This window comes from Nerophis lumbriciformis, linkage group LG04 (assembly GCF_033978685.3).
Source record: "Nerophis lumbriciformis linkage group LG04, RoL_Nlum_v2.1, whole genome shotgun sequence".
NCBI lineage: Eukaryota > Metazoa > Chordata > Actinopteri > Syngnathiformes > Syngnathidae > Nerophis > Nerophis lumbriciformis.
This window is the reverse complement of record NC_084551.2, coordinates 51,137,501-51,156,092: the sequence shown is the minus strand read 5'-3', so window position 1 is coordinate 51,156,092 and position 18,592 is coordinate 51,137,501. Positions and strand designations below refer to the sequence as shown.

At 40.6% G+C, this 18,592-nt stretch overlaps 2 protein-coding genes across 4 annotated transcripts in view; one reads left to right on the top strand and one right to left on the bottom strand.

Annotated features, from left to right (window-relative positions):
* plekhf2 (pleckstrin homology domain containing, family F (with FYVE domain) member 2) overlaps positions 1 to 18,592 on the bottom strand; it is a 115,829-nt gene that overhangs the window by 53,824 nt on the left and 43,413 nt on the right. The window contains exon 1 of one of the 2 annotated variants that reach the window (XM_061956838.2): positions 17,553 to 17,657. The exons of the other annotated variant lie outside the window; for it this stretch is intronic. The gene's annotated coding sequence lies outside the window, so the exon portion shown is untranslated. Of the gene's footprint in view, positions 1 to 17,552; positions 17,658 to 18,592 lie in introns of those variants that run through there. 2 annotated transcript variants of the gene reach the window in all.
* Positions 17,697 to 18,592, top strand: part of LOC133603538 (5-hydroxytryptamine receptor 1B) — a 20,487-nt gene continuing 19,591 nt past the window's right edge. The window contains exon 1 of one of the 2 annotated variants that reach the window (XR_012050386.1): positions 17,697 to 17,791. The gene's annotated coding sequence lies outside the window, so the exon portion shown is untranslated. The remainder of the gene's footprint in view (positions 17,792 to 18,592) is intronic. The other variant, XM_072913051.1, reaches the window with a different exon arrangement.

The following is an 18,592-nucleotide window of genomic DNA, read 5'->3' as shown; positions in this document are numbered from 1 at the left end:
AAAAACCTCCGGTCCGTGTTTTCCAACGCACCGATTTAAATAATACATTCCACTTTTCTGCTGCTCCGTAATTTCCGTTCCGCATTTTCCAGCACACCTTCAACACATCCACAGGTCTGTGGATTCTCACGCAGTTGCTTTTAGCTGCTGGCATTACACGACAGGCTCTTCTCACTCTTTCCTGTGTCTCCCTCTCACAGACAGCAAGCGCACCTTCTTACACACGTCACATACTGTCACGTCATACGTCACATACGTCTCCCAGCAGAGAGGTAGCAGCATGGCTAACGTTAGCTGTGATGCTCGCGCAGCCGTGTGACCAAGGTTCCCTCTAAGTTGCGCGCCTGTGTGCACACTGATCAAGCGTCCTCTGCGCATAGCAATTATATGCCACGCACAAAATCAAATAAAAAAATAAGCGCATAACAATTTTCGACACACGGACACGACAGAGAAAACAGTTTTCGTCATCATTGTTCAAATATTGTAACGTCTGTCGAGACGCTTATCTCCGTTCGGTGCCACACGTCCACACCATCAAAATGCTGAGGCAAACATTTCCACATCAACACCGTTATCATTATCTTGTGTGATGACTGTATTATGATGATAGTATATATCTGATAGTATATATCTGTATCATGAATCAATTTAAGTGGACCCCGACTTAAACAAGTTGAAAAACTTATTGGGGTGTTACCATTTAGTGGTCAATTGTACGGAATATGTACTTCACTGTGCAACCTACTAATAAAAGTCTCAATCAATCAATCAAAACACATAGAATCATCATACTGCTGTGATTATATGCATCAAGTGTTCATTCAAGGCTGAGGCAAAATATCGAGATATACAGGTAAAAGCCAGTAAATTAGAATATTTTGAAAAACTTGATTTATTTCAGTAATTGCATTCAAAAGGTGTAACTTGTACATTATATTTATTCATTGCACACAGACTGATGCATTCAAATGTTTATTTCATTTAATTTTGATGATTTGAAGTGGCAACAAATGAAAATCCAAAAGTCCGTGTGTCACAAAATTAGAATATTACTTAAGGCTAATACAAAAAAGGGATTTTTAGAAATGTTGGCCAACTGAAAAGTATGAAAATGAAAAATATGAGCATGTACAATACTCAATACTTGGTTGGAGCTCCTTTTGCCTCAATTACTGCGTTAATGCGGCGTGGCATGGAGTCGATGAGTTTCTGGCACTGCTCAGGTGTTATGAGAGCCCAGGTTGCTCTGATAGTGGCCTTCAACTCTTCTGCGTTTTTGGGTCTGGCATTCTGCATCTTCCTTTTCACAATACCCCACAGATTTTCTATGGGGCTAAGGTCAGGGGAGTTGGCGGGCCAATTTAGAACAGAAATACCATGGTCCGTAAACCAGGCACGGGTAGATTTTGCGCTGTGTGCAGGCGCCAAGTCCTGTTGGAACTTGAAATCTCCATCTCCATAGAGCAGGTCAGCAGCAGGAAGCATGAAGTGCTCTAAAACTTGCTGGTAGACGGCTGCGTTGACCCTGGATCTCAGGAAACAGAGTGGACCGACACCAGCAGATGACATGGCACCCCAAACCATCACCCAGCCATGCAAATTTTGCATTTCCTTTGGAAATCGAGGTCCCAGAGTCTGGAGGAAGACAGGAGAGGCACAGGATCCACGTTGCCTGAAGTCTAGTGTAAAGTTTCCACCATCAGTGATGGTTTGGGGTGCCATGTCATCTGCTGGTGTCGGTCCACTCTGTTTCCTGAGATCCAGGGTCAACGCAGCCGTCTACCAGCAAGTTTTAGAGCACTTCATGCTTCCTGCTGCTGACCTGCTCTATGGAGATGGAGATTTCAAGTTCCAACAGGACTTGGCGCCTGCACACAGCGCAAAATCTACCCGTGCCTGGTTTACGGACCATGGTATTTCTGTTCTAAATTGGCCCGCCAACTCCCCTGACCTTAGCCCCATAGAAAATCTGTGGGGTATTGTGAAAAGGAAGATGCAGAATGCCAGACCCAAAAACGCAGAAGAGTTGAAGGCCACTATCAGAGCAACCTGGGCTCTCATAACACCTGAGCAGTGCCAGAAACTCATCGACTCCATGCCACGCCGCATTAACGCAGTAATTGAGGCAAAAGGAGCTCCAACCAAGTATTGAGTATTGTACATGCTCATATTTTTCATTTTCATACTTTTCAGTTGGCCAACATTTCTAAAAATCCCTTTTTTGTATTAGCCTTAAGTAATATTCTAATTTTGTGACACACGGAATTTTGGATTTTCATTTGTTGCCACTTCAAATCATCAAAATTAAATGAAATAAACATTTGAATGCATCAGTCTGTGTGCAATGAATAAATATAATGTACAAGTTACACCTTTTGAATGCAATTACTGAAATAAATCAAGTTTTTCAAAATATTCTAATTTACTGGCTTTTACCTGTATATCGTGTGTCGCAATATGGCCTTAAAATATCGCAATATTAAAAAAAGGCCATATCGCCCAGCCCTACTTCAATGATGCCATTTCTGTTTGTCATGTATAATATTGTCTATTTTGTGTTTATCCTTGAATAAACAGGTCAGTTTCTTGTTACCAACCATTGTGTATTATTCAAACTCCCCTAATTCAGCTGGCTAGTTGTTATCAAGAGTACTAAAACCCTTTTCAACATGATTCTGACAACTAAGTAGGCTAAATAACTTTAAACTTTAATACATGCTCGGATAGGCCAGTATCGGTATCGGTCAGTATCGGTATCGGATCGGAAGTGCAAAAACCTGGATCGGGACATCCCTAACTTCTTTACTTAATCCATCTCATCATTTAATTCCACATCATTTTAGCTGTTTGCAATTTTACCAAATCATCGAACTTTAATATTTTTGACTCAATAAATAAAGTGTTTGTATGTTCTCTATATCCAACATTATGTATCAGTCTAATTGATCTTTTTTGTAACACGGTTAACGAATGTAGCGCACATTTGTAGTTATTTCCCCACATTTCTGCACAATAACTCCGATATGGTAATACTATAGTAGCGAGCAGTAGAGAATGTGAAGTGATTTGTTAAACCAAATATTGTGTGTTTTTTTTCCATATACAAAAATCTATCTGGACTCGATAAGAGAATCGATAAGGAATTGGTTCGATAAGATCCATCCATCCATTTTCTACCGCTTATTCCCTTCGGGGTCGCGGGGGGTGCTGGAGCCTATCTCAGCTAGTCTAGACTAGACAAGTCGCCACCTCATCACAGGGCCAACACAGATAGACAGACAACATTCACACACTAGGGCCAATTTAGTGTTGCCAATCAACCTATCCCCAGGTGCATGTCTTTGGAGGTGGGAGGAAGCCGGAGTACCCGGAGGGAACCCACGCAGTCACGGGGAGAACATGCAAACTCCACACAGAAAGATCCAGAGCCTGGGATTGAACCCCAGACTACTCAGCACCTTCGTATTGTGAGGCAGACGCACTAACCCCTCTTCCACCGTGCTGCTAATAGGCTCGAACTCGATAATTTCTTATCAAACATCATCCCTACTCATGGAGTCCAAAAACCAACAGAACGTAACCAAACAAAACATGATCTAAACCAGTGGTCCCCAACCACCAGGCCGCGGCTCGGTACCGGTCCGTGGATCGATTGGTACCGGGCCGCACAAGAAAAAAAAAAAAATTAAATTAAAAAATAGAAAATTATTATTATTTTTTTAAATTTATTAAATCAACATAAAAAACACAAGATATACTTACAATTAGTGCACCAAACTCATTCAAACAATAGGGTTGTTTCTTTCTCCATCCATCCATCCATCTTCTTCCGCTTATCCGAGGTCGGGTCGCGGGGGCAGCAGCCTAAGCAGGAAAGCCCAGACTCCCCTCTCCCCAGCCACTTCGTCCAGCTCTTCCTGTGGGACCCCGAGGCGTTCCCAGGCCAGCCGGGAGACATAGTCTTCCCAACGTGTCCTGGGTCTTCCCCGCGGCCTCCTACCGGTCGGACGTGCCCTAAACACCTCCCTAGGGAGGCGTTCGGGTGGCATCCTGACCAGATGCCCGAACCACCTCATCTGGCTCCTCTCCATGTGGAGGAGCAGCGGCTTTACTTTGAGCTCCTCCCGGATGGCAGAGCTTCTCACCCTATCTCTAAGGGAGAGCCCCGCCACCCGGCGGAGGAAACTCATTTCGGCCGCTTGTACCCGTGATCTTGTCCTTTCGGTCATAACCCAAAGCTCATGACCATAGGTGAGGATGGGAACGTAGATCGACCGGTAAATTGAGAGCTTTGCCTTCCGGCTCAGTTCCTTCTTCACCACAACGGATCGATACAGCGTCCGCATTACTGAAGACGCCGCACCGATCCACCTGTCGATCTCACGATCCACTCTTCCCTCACTCGTGAACAAGACTCCGAGGTACTTGAACTCCTCCACTTGGGGCAAGATCTCCTCCCCAACTGGAGATGGCACTCCACTCTTTTCCGGGCGAGAACCATGGACTCCGACTTGGAGGTGCTGATTCTCATCCCAGTCGCTTCACACTCGGCTGCGAACCGATCCAGCGAGAGCTGAAGATCCTGGTCAGATGAAGCCATCAGGACCACATCATCTGCAAAAAGCAGAGACCTAATCCTGCAGCCACCAAACCAGATCCCCTCAACGCCTTGACTGCGCCTAGAAATTCTGTCCATAAAAGTTATGAACAGAATCGGTGACAAAGGGCAGCCTTGGCGGAGTCCAACCCTCACTGGAAACGTGTCCGACTTACTACCGGCAATGCGGACCAAGCTCTGGCACTGATCATACAGGGAGCGGACTGCCACAATCAGACAGTCCGATACCCCATACTCTCTGAGCACTCCCCACAGGACTTCCCGAGGGACACGGTCGAATGCCTTCTCCAAGTCCACAAAGCACATGTAGACTGGTTGGGCAAACTCCCATGCACCCTCAAGGACCCTGCCGAGAGTATAGAGCTGGTCCACAGTTCCACGACCAGGACGAAAACCACACTGTTCCTCCTGAATCCGAGGTTCGACTATCCGGCGTAGCCTCCTCTCCAGTACACCTGAATAGACCTTACCGGGAAGGCTGAGGAGTGTGATCCCACGATAGTTAGAACACACCCTCCGGTTCCCCTTCTTAAAGAGAGGAACCACCACCCCGGTCTGCCAATCCAGAGGTACCACCCCCGATGTCCACACGATGCTGCAGAGTCTTGTCAACCAAGACAGCCCCACAGCATCCAGAGCCTTAAGGAACTCCGGGCGGATCTCATCTACCCCCGGGGCCTTGCCACCGAGGAGCTTTTTAACTACCTCAGCAACCTCAGCCCCAGAAATAGGAGAGCCCACCACAGATTCCCCAGGCACTGCTTCCTCATAGGAAGACGTGTTGGTGGGATTGAGGAGGTCTTCGAAGTATTCCCTCCACCGATCCACAACATCCGCAGTCGAGGTCAGCAGAACACCATCCTCACCATACACGGTGTTGATAGTGCACTGCTTCCCCTTCCTGAGGCGGCGGATGGTGGTCCAGAATCGCTTCGAAGCCGTCCGTTGTTTCTTTCTGTTATTAATATTCTGGTTCCTACATTATATATCAATATATATCAATACAGTCTGCAGGGATACAGTCCGTAAGCACGCATGACTGTATTTTTATGACAGAAAAAAAAATAAAAATACCATTCCCCCCCCCGATCCGTGGGAATTTTCAAGCAGTGACCAGTTACAAAAAGTTTGGGGACCACTGATCTAGACCACAGATCATGACGGATTAAACAACAACAAAAAGTGGCGTGAATAGAAAAAAATACAACAAAAAGGCACAATGCCAGCAAATCATGCGTGTTCTTGTCAACATGGCGGCGAGCTCACATGCAGGTTTTTAGACTCTGGGCAGTTGAGAACACGCAGAAGCCGGAGATCCCCGGCCTGCACCTTCTCGCCTCAAGACATTGTCATCAAAAGGCACGCAGATGGCGAGCCTTCTATTGGTTTCATATCTGCAGCTGATGCAGCATCTCCCAGGCCGCCATCTCTCCCCCTCCACCCCCTCCTCCCTCTGCTCGCTCCGACACGCGAGCCCAAACAAGGATGACATCACCGCACACGCCAACGTGACTCAGAGGCCAGCCAGCGTAGCGTGAAGCTCAGCTGCCTGCACACGCCCATCTGTCCGGTTACTCCGCGGCCCCGGCCTCCTCTGGGCCCGGCCTCCCCCGGGGGCCGACTCAGCTAGGGCAAGGACCGGACCGGACCGGACTGGATTGAGAGTATGAGGAGGATGTTTCCCCCCCCCCCCCCCGCAGACGAGCAAGCGTGTCAGAGTCAGAGCGAATTAATGCCAGGCTCGGCGGTGGCGTGCGGGGATCGAACGCGCGTGCGGCCGTGTCATCGCTTTCTCCTCTCGGCAGGTCAACGGCCCGCGTGGCCGCCGCCGCCACGTACGCCATCAGCGCAGCTGGCCTCGCAATGTCAGCATGCAGGCGTCACGTTCGGCTGACGGCGGGAATGTCAGAGGTGAAGGTGTCTCCTGGCCGCCATGACGCCACGCACGCAACCGCCCTGTAAGGTCTGATGGTGCGCTCATATGCTGGCACATTCATATTGATCCATAATCAACATTTACAATTCAATGATTATTGATTTACTTACAGACTTACTCCAAAATGGAATGAACTCATTTTTGTCCTCAAAATTCTCCACACAATACCCCATCATGACAATGTAAAAACCTCTTCTTTTTGTTTTTTGAGCTTTTTGCAAATTTATCCAAAAAATAAAAAAGTATTTACATGGCTCGAAACTTCTTCCATTTACGAATGATGGAGGAAATCTCCGTACCCTTCCCCAAGTTTGAGCCTCGAGACAATCCTGTCTCAGAGGTCTAAAGACAATTCCTTCGACTTCCTGCTTGGCTCGTGCTCTGCCATGCAATGTGGGACCGTATATATACAAACCCCGTTTCCATATGAGTTGGGAAATTGTGTTGGATGTAAATATAAACGGAATACAATGATTTGCAAATCCTTTTCAACCCATATTCAGTTGAATATGCTACAAAGACAACATATTTGATGTTCAAACTCATAAACTTTTTTTTTTTTTTTGCAAATAATAATTAACTTAGAATTTCATGGCTGCAACACGTGCCAAAGTAGTTGAGAAAGGGCATGTTCACCACTGTGTTACATGGCCTTTCCTTTTAACAACACTCAGTAAAGGTTTGGGAACCGAGGAGACACATTTTTTAAGCTTCTCAGGTGGAATTCTTTCCCATTCTTGCTTGATGTACAGCTTAAGTTGTTCAACAGTCCGGGGGTCTCCGTTGTGGTATTCTAGGCTTCATAATGCGCCACACATTTTCAATGGGAGACAAGTCTGGACTACAGGCAGGCCAGTCTAGTACCCGCACTCTTTTACTATGAAGCCACGTTGATGTAACACTTGGCTTGCTGAAATAAGCAGGGGCGTCCATGGTAACATTGCTTGGATGGCAACATATGTTGCTCCAAAACCTGTATGTACCTTTCAACATTAATGGTGCCTTCACAGATGTGTAAGTTACCCATGTCTTGGGCACTAATACACCCCCATACCATCACAGATGCTGGCTTTTCAACTTTGCGCCTATAACAATCCGGATGGTTCTTTTCCTCTTTGGTCCGGAGGACACGACGTCCACAGTTTCCAAAAACAATTTGAAATGTGGACTCGTCAGACCACAGAACACTTTTCCACTTTGCATCAGTCCGTCTTAGATGAGCTCAGGCCCAGCGAAGCCGACGGCGTTTCTGGGTGTTGTTGATAAACGGTTTTCGCCTTGCATAGGAGAGTTTTAACTTGCACTTACAGATGTAGCGACCAACTGTAGTTACTGACAGTGGGTTTCTGAAGTGTTCCTGAGCCCATGTGGTGAGATCCTTTACACACTGATGTCGCTTGTTGATGCAGTACAGCCTGATGGATCGAAGGTCACGGGCTTAGCTGCTTACGTGCAGTGATTTCTCCAGATTCTCTGAACCCTTTGATGATATTACGGACCGTAGATGGTGAAATCCCTAAATTCCTTGCAATAGCTGGTTGAGAAAAGTTTTTCTTAAACTGTTCAACAATTTGCTCACGCATTTGTTGACAAAGTGGTGACCCTCGCCCCATCCTTGTTTGTGAATGACTGAGCATTTCATGGAATCTACTTTTATACCCAATCATGGCACCCACCTGTTCCCAATTAGACTGCACACCTGTGGGATGATCCAAATAAGTGTTTGATGAGCATTCCTCAACTTTATCAGTATTTATTGCCACCTTTCCCAACTTCTTTGTCACGTGTTGCTGGCATCAAATTCTAAAGTTAATGATTATTTGCAAAAAAAAAAAAAGTTTATGAGTTTGAACATCAAATATGTTGTCTTTGTAGCATATTCAACTGAATATGGGTTGAAAATGATTTACAAATCATTGTATTCCGTTTATATTTACATCTAACAAAATTTCCCAACTCATATGGAAACGGAATACTTTGTGATTGTAAATATTGTACTGTGTGCTAAGTTTAAATTATAAATATTGTACTTTTTGATTGTAAATATTGTGCTTTATAATTGTAAATATTGTACTGTGTGCTACGTTTTAATAGTAAATATTGTACTTTAAATAAAAATATTGGACTTTTTTATATTCAATTCCGTACTTGAATGATTATAAATATTGCAATGTGCACTTTTAATTTTTTTTTTTAATTGTACTGTTTTGATTGTAAATATTGTGGTGTGCAAAGTTTTTATTGTAAATATTGTACTTTTATTTAAAAAAAAAAACATACTTTTATAAAAAATCAATGTATAAAAAAATGAGTGTATAAAATTCAGTCTTTAAAAATTCAGCGTAAAATAAAATCAGTGTAAAAAATGTTGTGTATAAAAAATCAGTGTATAAAAATGTGGCATAGAAAAATTCAGTGTAAAATTAAATCAATGCAGAAATATTTGTTGTTTCAAAACTCAAGAGCCATTTCTGGACATTAAAAAAGAAAGCACCTCATTGGCTGCTTCTGAGTCTTAATTTTCCAGAAGCGAGTCTTGAGTTTTGAAGCATTTTTGCACTGAATTGTTCTGCACTGAATTTTTATACAAAGTAATTTTAAAACATTGTATTTTAACTAGGGATGTCCGATAATGGCTTTTTGCCGATATCCGATATTCCGATATTCCGATATTGTCCAACTCTTAATTACCGATACCGATATCAACCAATACCAATATCAACTGATACCGCTATATATACAGTCGTGGAATTAACACATTATTATGCCTAATTTGGACAACCAGGTATGGTGAAGATAAGGTCCTTTTTTTTTTTTTAATTAATAAAATAAGATAAATAAATTAAAAACATTTTCTTGAATAAAAAAGAAAGTAAAACAATATAAAAACAGTTACATAGAAACTAGTAATTAATGCAAATGAGTAAAATTAAGTGTTAAAGGTTAGTACTATTAGTGGACCAACAGCACGCACAATCATGTGTGCTTACGGACTGTATCCCTTGCAGACTGTATTGATATATATTGATATATAATGTAGGAACCAGAATATTAATAACAGAAAGAAACAACCCTTTTGTGTGAATGAGTGTAAATGGGGGAGGGAGGTTTTGTGGGTTGGTGCACTAATTGTAAGTGTATCTTGTGTTTTTTATGTTGATTTAAAAACAAACAAAAACAAACAAACAAACAAAAACGATACTGATAATAAAAAACCCGATACCGATAATTTCCGATATTACATTTTAAAGCATTTATCGTCCGATAATATCGGCATGCTGATATTATCGGACATCTCCAATTTTAACAAACTGAATTTTTAAACACACATAATTTATTTAATGTAATCGTCATCATAATTGGATGTAAAAAACAAACAAACTCAAAAGGACATAATCCAGTGTAAGCGACCAATAGTCACTGTCACACTTTTGCAAACTGGGTGTGAAGATTTTGGCGTGAAACAAAATCTTGATGTGCGCCATCTGACACAAGTCTTAATCTGCTGCAGATAACTCGCCTTTAGCTCCGCCCCCGTGACTCCCGGATTAGGGATTACCCAAGCAGCACACACGGGGGGAACACGAGATCATACCTTGTGTTGCCCGCTCATGCCACTTGGACCACAGCAGCAACCTACACACACTTTACTACACGACGCTGCAATACACATCATAAACAACATTTACTACTTTATATAACAGTAAAGAAGACTACACAACAGCATACAACACTAACCTGAAACACAACACTACATTATACACAACACTACATCATACAACATTAACATAATATACAACACTACATTATACACAACACTACATCATACAACACTAACCTAATACACAACACTACATTATACACAACACTACAGTGTACAACACTGACCTGATACACAACACTACATTATACACAACACTACAGTGTACAACATTAACCTAATACACAACACTACATTATACACAATACTACAGTATACAACACTAACATAATACACAACACTACATTATACACAACACTACAGCATTCAACACTAACCTGATACACAACACTACATTATACACAACACTACAGTATACAACACTAACGTGATACACAACACTACATTATACACAACACTAACCAGATGCACAACACTACATTATACACAACACTACAGCATACAACACTAGCCTGACACACAACACAACATTATGCACATTACTGCAGTACACAACACTAACCTAATACACAACACTACATTATACACAACACTACAGTATACAACACTACATTATACACAACACTGCAGTATACAACACTAACCTGATACACAACACTACATTATGCACATCACTGCAGTATACAACACTAAAGTAATACACAACACTACATTATACACAACACAACAGTATACAACACTAACATAATACACAACACTACATTACACACAACACAACAGTATACAACACTAACCTAATACACAACACTATGTTATACAACACTAACCTAATACACAACACTACTTTATACACAGCACTACAGTACACAACACTACATTATACACAACACTATGTTATACAACGCTAACATAATACACAACACTACATTATACACAACAGTGCATTATACAACACTAACCTAATAGACAACACAACATTATACACATCACTGCAGTATACAACACTAAAGTAATACACAACACTACATTATACACAACACAACAGTATACAACACTAACATAATACACAACACTACATTACACACAACACAACAGTATACAACACTAACCTAATACACAACACTATGTTATACAACACTAACCTAATACACAACACTACATTATACACAACACTACAGTATACAACACTAACCTGATACACAACACTACATTATACACAACAGTACATTATACAACACTAACCTAATACACAACACTCGTTATACACAAAACTAACCTAATACACAACACTAAATTTTACACAACACTACAGTATACAACACTAACCTAATATACAACACTACATTATACACAACACTACAGCATACAACACTAGCCTGATACACAACACAACATTATGCACATCACTGCAGTACACAACACTAACCTAATACACAACACTACATTATACACAACACTACAGTATACAACACTAACCTGATACACAACACTACATTATACACAACACTGCAGTATACAACACTAACCTGATACACAACACTTCATTATGCACATCACTGCAGTATACAACACTAAAGTAATACACAAAACTACATTATACACAACACAACAGTATACAACACTAACATAATACACAACACTACATTACACACAACACAACAGTATACAACACTAACCTAATACACAACACTATGTTATACAACACTAACCTAATACACAACACTACTTTATACACAACACTACAGTATACAACACTAACCTGATACACAACACTACATTATACACAACACTATGTTATACAACGCTAACATAATACAGAACACTACATTATACACAACACTACATTATACAACACTAACCTAATAGACAACACAACATTATACACATCACTGCAGTATACAACACTAAAGTAATACACAACACTACATTATACACAACACAACAGTATACAACACTAACATAATACACAACACTACATTACACACAACACAACAGTATACAACACTAACCTAATACACAACACTATGTTATACAACACTAACCTAATACACAACACTACATTATACACAACACTACAGTATACAACACTAACCTGATACACAACACTACATTATACACAACAGTACATTATACAACACTAACCTAATACACAACAGTCGTTATACACAAAACTAACCTAATACACAACACTACATTATACACAACACTACAGTATACAACACTAACCTAATACACAACACTACATTACACACAACACTACAACATTCAACACTAACCTGATACACAACACTACATTATACACAACACTACAGTATACAACACTAACGTGATACACAACACTACATTATACACAACACTAACCAGATGCACAACACTACATTAAACACAACACTACAGCATACAACACTAGCCTGATACACAACACAACATTATGCACATCACTGCAGTACACAACACTAACCTAATACACAACACTCGTTATACACAAAACTAACCTAATACACAACACTAAATTATACACAACACTACAGTATACAACACTAACCTGATACACAACACTACATTATGCACATCACTGCAGTATACAACACTAAAGTAATACACAACGCTACATTATACACAACACAACAGTATACAACACTAACATAATACACAACACTACATTACACACAACACAACAGTATACAACACTAACCTAATACACAACACTATGTTATACAACACTAACCTAATACACAACACTACATTATACACAACACTACAGTATACAACACTAACCTGATACACAACACTACATTATACACAACAGTACATTATACAACACTAACCTAATACACAACAGTCGTTATACACAAAACGAACCTAATACACAACACTACATTATACACAACACTACAGTATACAACACTAACCTAATATACAACACTACATTATACACAACACTAACCTAATAGACAACACAACATTATACACATCACTGCAGTATACAACACTAAAGTAATACACAACACTACATTATACACAACACTACAGTATACAACACTAACCTGATACACAACACTACATTATACACAACAGTTCATTATACAACACTAACCTAATACACAACACTCGTTATACACAAAACTAACCTAATACACAACACTAAATTATACACAACACTACAGTATACAACACTAACCTAATATATAACACTACATTATACACAACACTAACCTAATAGACAACACAACATTATACACATCACTGCAGTATACAACACTAACGTAATACACAACACTACATTATACACAACACTACAGTATACAACACTTACCTAATACACAACACTATGTTATACAACGCTAACATAATACACAACACTACATTATACACAACAGTACATTATACAACACTAACCTAATACACATCACTACATTATACACAACACTAACCTAATACACAACACTACATTATACACAACACTAACCTAATACACGACACTACATTATACAACACTAACCTAATACACAAAACTACATTATACACAACACTACGGGGCGGCATGGCGTAGTGGGTAGAGCAACCGTGCCAGAAACCTGAGGGTTGCAGGTTCGCTCCCCGCCTCTTACCATCCAAAAATCGCTGCCGTTGTGTCCTTGGGCGGGACACTTCACCCTTTGCCCCCGGTGCCACTCACACCGGTGAATTGAATGATGAATGATAGGTGGTGGTCGGAGGGGCCGTTGGCGCAAATTGCAGCCACGCTTCCGTCAGTCTACCCCAGGGCAGCTGTGGCTATGAAAGTAGCTTACCACCACCAGGTGTGAATGAATGATGGGTTCTACATGTAAAGCTACTTTGGGTACTTAGAAAAGCGCTATATAAATCCCAGGTATTATTATTATTATTACTACAGTATACAACACTACATTATACACAACACTAACCTAATAGACAACACAGCATTATACACACTAACCTAATAGACAACACAGCATTATACACAACACTACAGTATACAACACTACATTATACACAACACTAACCTAATAGACAACACAGCATTATACACACTAACCTAATAGACAACACAGCATTATACACAACACTACAGTATACAACACTAACCTCATACACAACACTACAGTATACAACACTAACCTCATACACAACACTACATTATACACAACACTACAGTATACAACACTAACCTCATACACAACACTACATTATACACAACACTACAGTATACAACACTAACCTAATACACAATTTTATTGTACAACACCCGCGACCCCGAAAGGGACAAGCGGTAGAAAATGGATGGATGGAATTTACAGTGTTTTTTTTTTACAAGATATTACTGAGGACCACATTGCAGGTATGGAACTGAGCCTCTAGTTTTTTACCGTAGAAAAAAAACCATACCGTTTTTCTATTTACAGTAATACACCGTAAAAACAACAACAATAGATTTTACAGTATAAAAAAACCTGGCAGCTCATTTGACAGAACTTTACAGTAAAAAAAAACAGTGGTAGTTTTTTTAAATTTACAGAAACACGCTGTAAAAAACTACTGTTTTTAAATTTGCCGTAATAACATTTTTACCGTGTACCGTATTTTTCGGACTATAAGTCGCAGTTTTTTTCATAGTTTGGCCGGGCTCCAGTGCGATTTATATATGTTTTTTTCCTTCTTTATTATGCATTTTCGGCAGGTGCGACTTATACTCTGGTGCGACTTATACTCCGAAAAATACGGTACTTGCTTTAAAATCATAAGTGAAGCAGATAATAAGGATTTATTTTTATTTTGACCAAAGATTTGTTTGGAAAGTATGATAATAGAATATTTGTTGCAACATTGGGTATTATTGAAGTTGAAAAAGGTATACACTTTCCTGCGGTGTATATAAGTTTTTATGTCCAAAAGGGAAAAACTAATACATAGCGTAAGAAAAGACGCATAGGTAATCGGGGTGTCAAAAAAAAATTAGATTTTCAAATAAATCCCTATTCTTACTTGGAATGATTCTTAATCAATTAAAAAAAAAAGTGTTTTTATACTGAGAGCCGCACACTGAAAAAATAAAGCATCTATTTTGGTATTTTTTTATTTTTCAAAACCAATATAAAATATAGATTTAAAAAAAAAAAATTTTACCTTTAAGGCTCCCCTTAAGTTTGGTACCGGAAGGGTCTCAGTTATATTTTTATTTTTATATTTTTTTAATTTATTAAAAAAAAAAAAAGTTTTTATTATTTATTTATTTTTTTGTTGTCCTGTCCAGCTTCTCAGGCAAATCATATAGTTGATGTAGATGCCCATATCGGCTGTTCAGATTTACTTTAAAAAAGAGAAGTGTAGGATACTTCTCTTGTTGCCTTATTTGTATTTGACTTTATTAAATGTATTTATATTATCATTTGGTGCAGCCGGGCCGGAGCAGGAGGGGATAGAAAGAGATAAAAAGGAAGACAGAGGGGGAAATTGTGGGGACAATATGAAAAAAGATCGAAAATAGACCATTCATCGGCAGTGTGCCTTATAATCCGGCGCGCCTTATATATGAAAAAAGAACGCAAATAGACCATTCATCGGCAGTGCGCCTTATAAACCGGCGGGCCTTATATATGAAAAAAAATTGCAAATAGACCATTCATCGGCAGTGTGCCTTATAATCCGGCGCGCTTTATATATGAAAAAAGATCGAAAATAGACCATTCATCGGCAGTGCGCCTTATAATCCGGCGCGCTTTATATATGAAAAAAGATCGAAAATAGACCATTCGTCGGCAGTGCGCCTTATAATCCGGCACGCTTTATATATGAAAAAAGATTGAAAATAGACTATTCGTCTGCAGTGCGCCTAATGATCCGGTGCGTTTTATATATGAAAAAAGATAGAAAATAGACCATTCATCGTCAGTGCGCCTTATATATTAAAAAAGATCGAAAATAGACCATTCGTCGGCAGTGCGCCTTATAATCCGGTGCGTCTTATATATGAAAAAAGATCGAAAATAGACCATTCGTCGGCAGTGCACCTTATAATCCGGTGCGTCTTATATATTAAAAAAGATCGAAAATAGACCATTCACCTGCAGTGCGCCTTATAATCCGGCGCGCCTTATATATGAAAAAAGATCGAAAATAGACCATTCAGCGGCAGTGCGCCTTATAATCGGCGCGCTTTATATATGAAAAAAGATCGAAAATAGACCATTCGTCGGCAGTGCGCCTTATAATCGGTTGCGCCTTATATATGAAAAAAGAACGCAAATAGACCATTCATCGGCAGTGCGCCTTGTAAACCGGCGGGCCTTATATATGAAAAAAAATTGCAAATAGACCATTCATCGGCAGTGGGCCTTATAATCCGGCGCGCTTTATATATGAAAAAAGATAGAAAATAGACCATTCGTCGGCAGTGCGCCTTATATATGAAAAAGATCAAAAATAGACTATTCATCGGCAGTGCGTCTTATAATCCGGTGCGCCTTATACATGAAACAAGATAAAAATAGACTATTCATTGGCAGTGCGCCTTATACATGAAAAACGATCGAAAATAGACCATTCACCGGCAGTGCGCCTTATAATCCGGCGCGTTTTAAATATGAAAAAAGATAGAAAATAGACCATTCATCGGCAGTGCGCCTTATATATTAAAAAAGATCGAAAATAGACCATTCACCTGCAGTGCGCCTTATAATCCGGCGCGCCTTATATACGAAAAAAGATCGAAAATAGACCATTCATCGGCAGTGCGCCTTATAATCGGCGCGCTTTATATATGAAAAAAGATCGAAAATAGACCATTCGTCGGCAGTGCACCTTATAATCCAGCGCGCTTTATATATGAAAAAAGATAGAAAATAGACTATTCATCGGCAGTGTGCCTTATAATCCGGTGAGCCTTATACATGAAACAAGATAAAAATAGACTATTCATTGGCAGTGCGCCTTATATATGAAAAAAGATCGAAAATAGACCATTCACCGGCAGTGCACATTATAATCAGGTGCGCTTTATATATGAAAAAAGATCGAAAATAGACCATTCATCGGCAGTGCGCCTTATAATCCAATGCGCCTTATATATGAAAAAGATCGAAAATAGACTATTCATCGGCAGTGCGCCTTATAATCCGGCGCGCCTTATATATGAAAAAAGATTTAAAAAAATAGACCATTAATCGGCAGTGCGCATTATAATCCGGTGTGCCCTATGGTGCGGAAAATACGGTAATTGATAAGAGTACTCCATGACTAACATAATGGACGGCTGCAGCCCTGGAATGGTAATAACTCAAGATGGTCAACTTTTGTGTGAGCAGTAAACGCACCCTCCTCATGGTCCTCAGTCGCCGGCCAGCAGCATCAGAGGGTGGGGGATTTGCTGTCATCATCATCAGCCAATGGAGGGTCCAGGAGGGGTGGACCGGAGCGCGTGCATCCTCCTCCTCCTCCTCCTCCTCCAGTCTGGACCGCGCGTCTTCACTGCGGGACGTGCCTTCCCATCATGGAGGAGAGGCGCAGGCTTTGAAGTGGGTGGACGCTGCCTTCATGGACGCCAACCTTTCCAGTGAGTACACAGTAAAAGACTTTTCTGGCGTTATCGCCACCACTCCGGGGGCGAGAAAGGAGCCTTTGCCCAAATAACGACGCTCACTTTACAAAAATGTCTTTGGCATCTTCACGATAACGCTGATGTGGGTGAAGAAAAGTACACTGGAATGGATTCCACGCGTGTTGGTTGGAGTGGGATTGTCGGTGTGGAGTTGTCCTTCCACCCCGGGGATGATTAGCTGGATATGATGCGAGCTTTCTGCATGAGTGGGTGGATGGACGGGGGGCGCTGGAGGACGTGAATGTGAAACTGAGATGCAATGACAAGCGCTGGGGGTGGGGTGGGGGCGAGGGGGTTCTATATAGCCATGCTTACTGGCACTTCGGAGCATCTACAACTCAAGTGTCAAACTCAAGGCCCGGGGGCCAAATCTGGCCCGCCACGTCATTTTGAATGGCTGGAAATAATTATATGCGTCAATACAGTACATGATCTTTTATTACTAAATGCTGGGGTTTTTTTTCCTTTTTGACAGGACAAAATGTAGGCACTGCATGAAATGGAATACCTTTTGCACTTTAAAATGGTCCAATATCACAACAGATATTATATTGTCATACTTTGCAGATATTTTTTGGGTTAAAATCAGACTAAATACTTCAATGTCTGCTTGACTTATGACGTTAAAGCAAGTTATCCACAGTAAAATTTAGGGTGGTTTTACAGCAGGCGTGTCCAAACTTTTTGACCTGGGGGCTGCATTGGGTTAAACATATATATATATATATATATATATATATATATATATATATATAT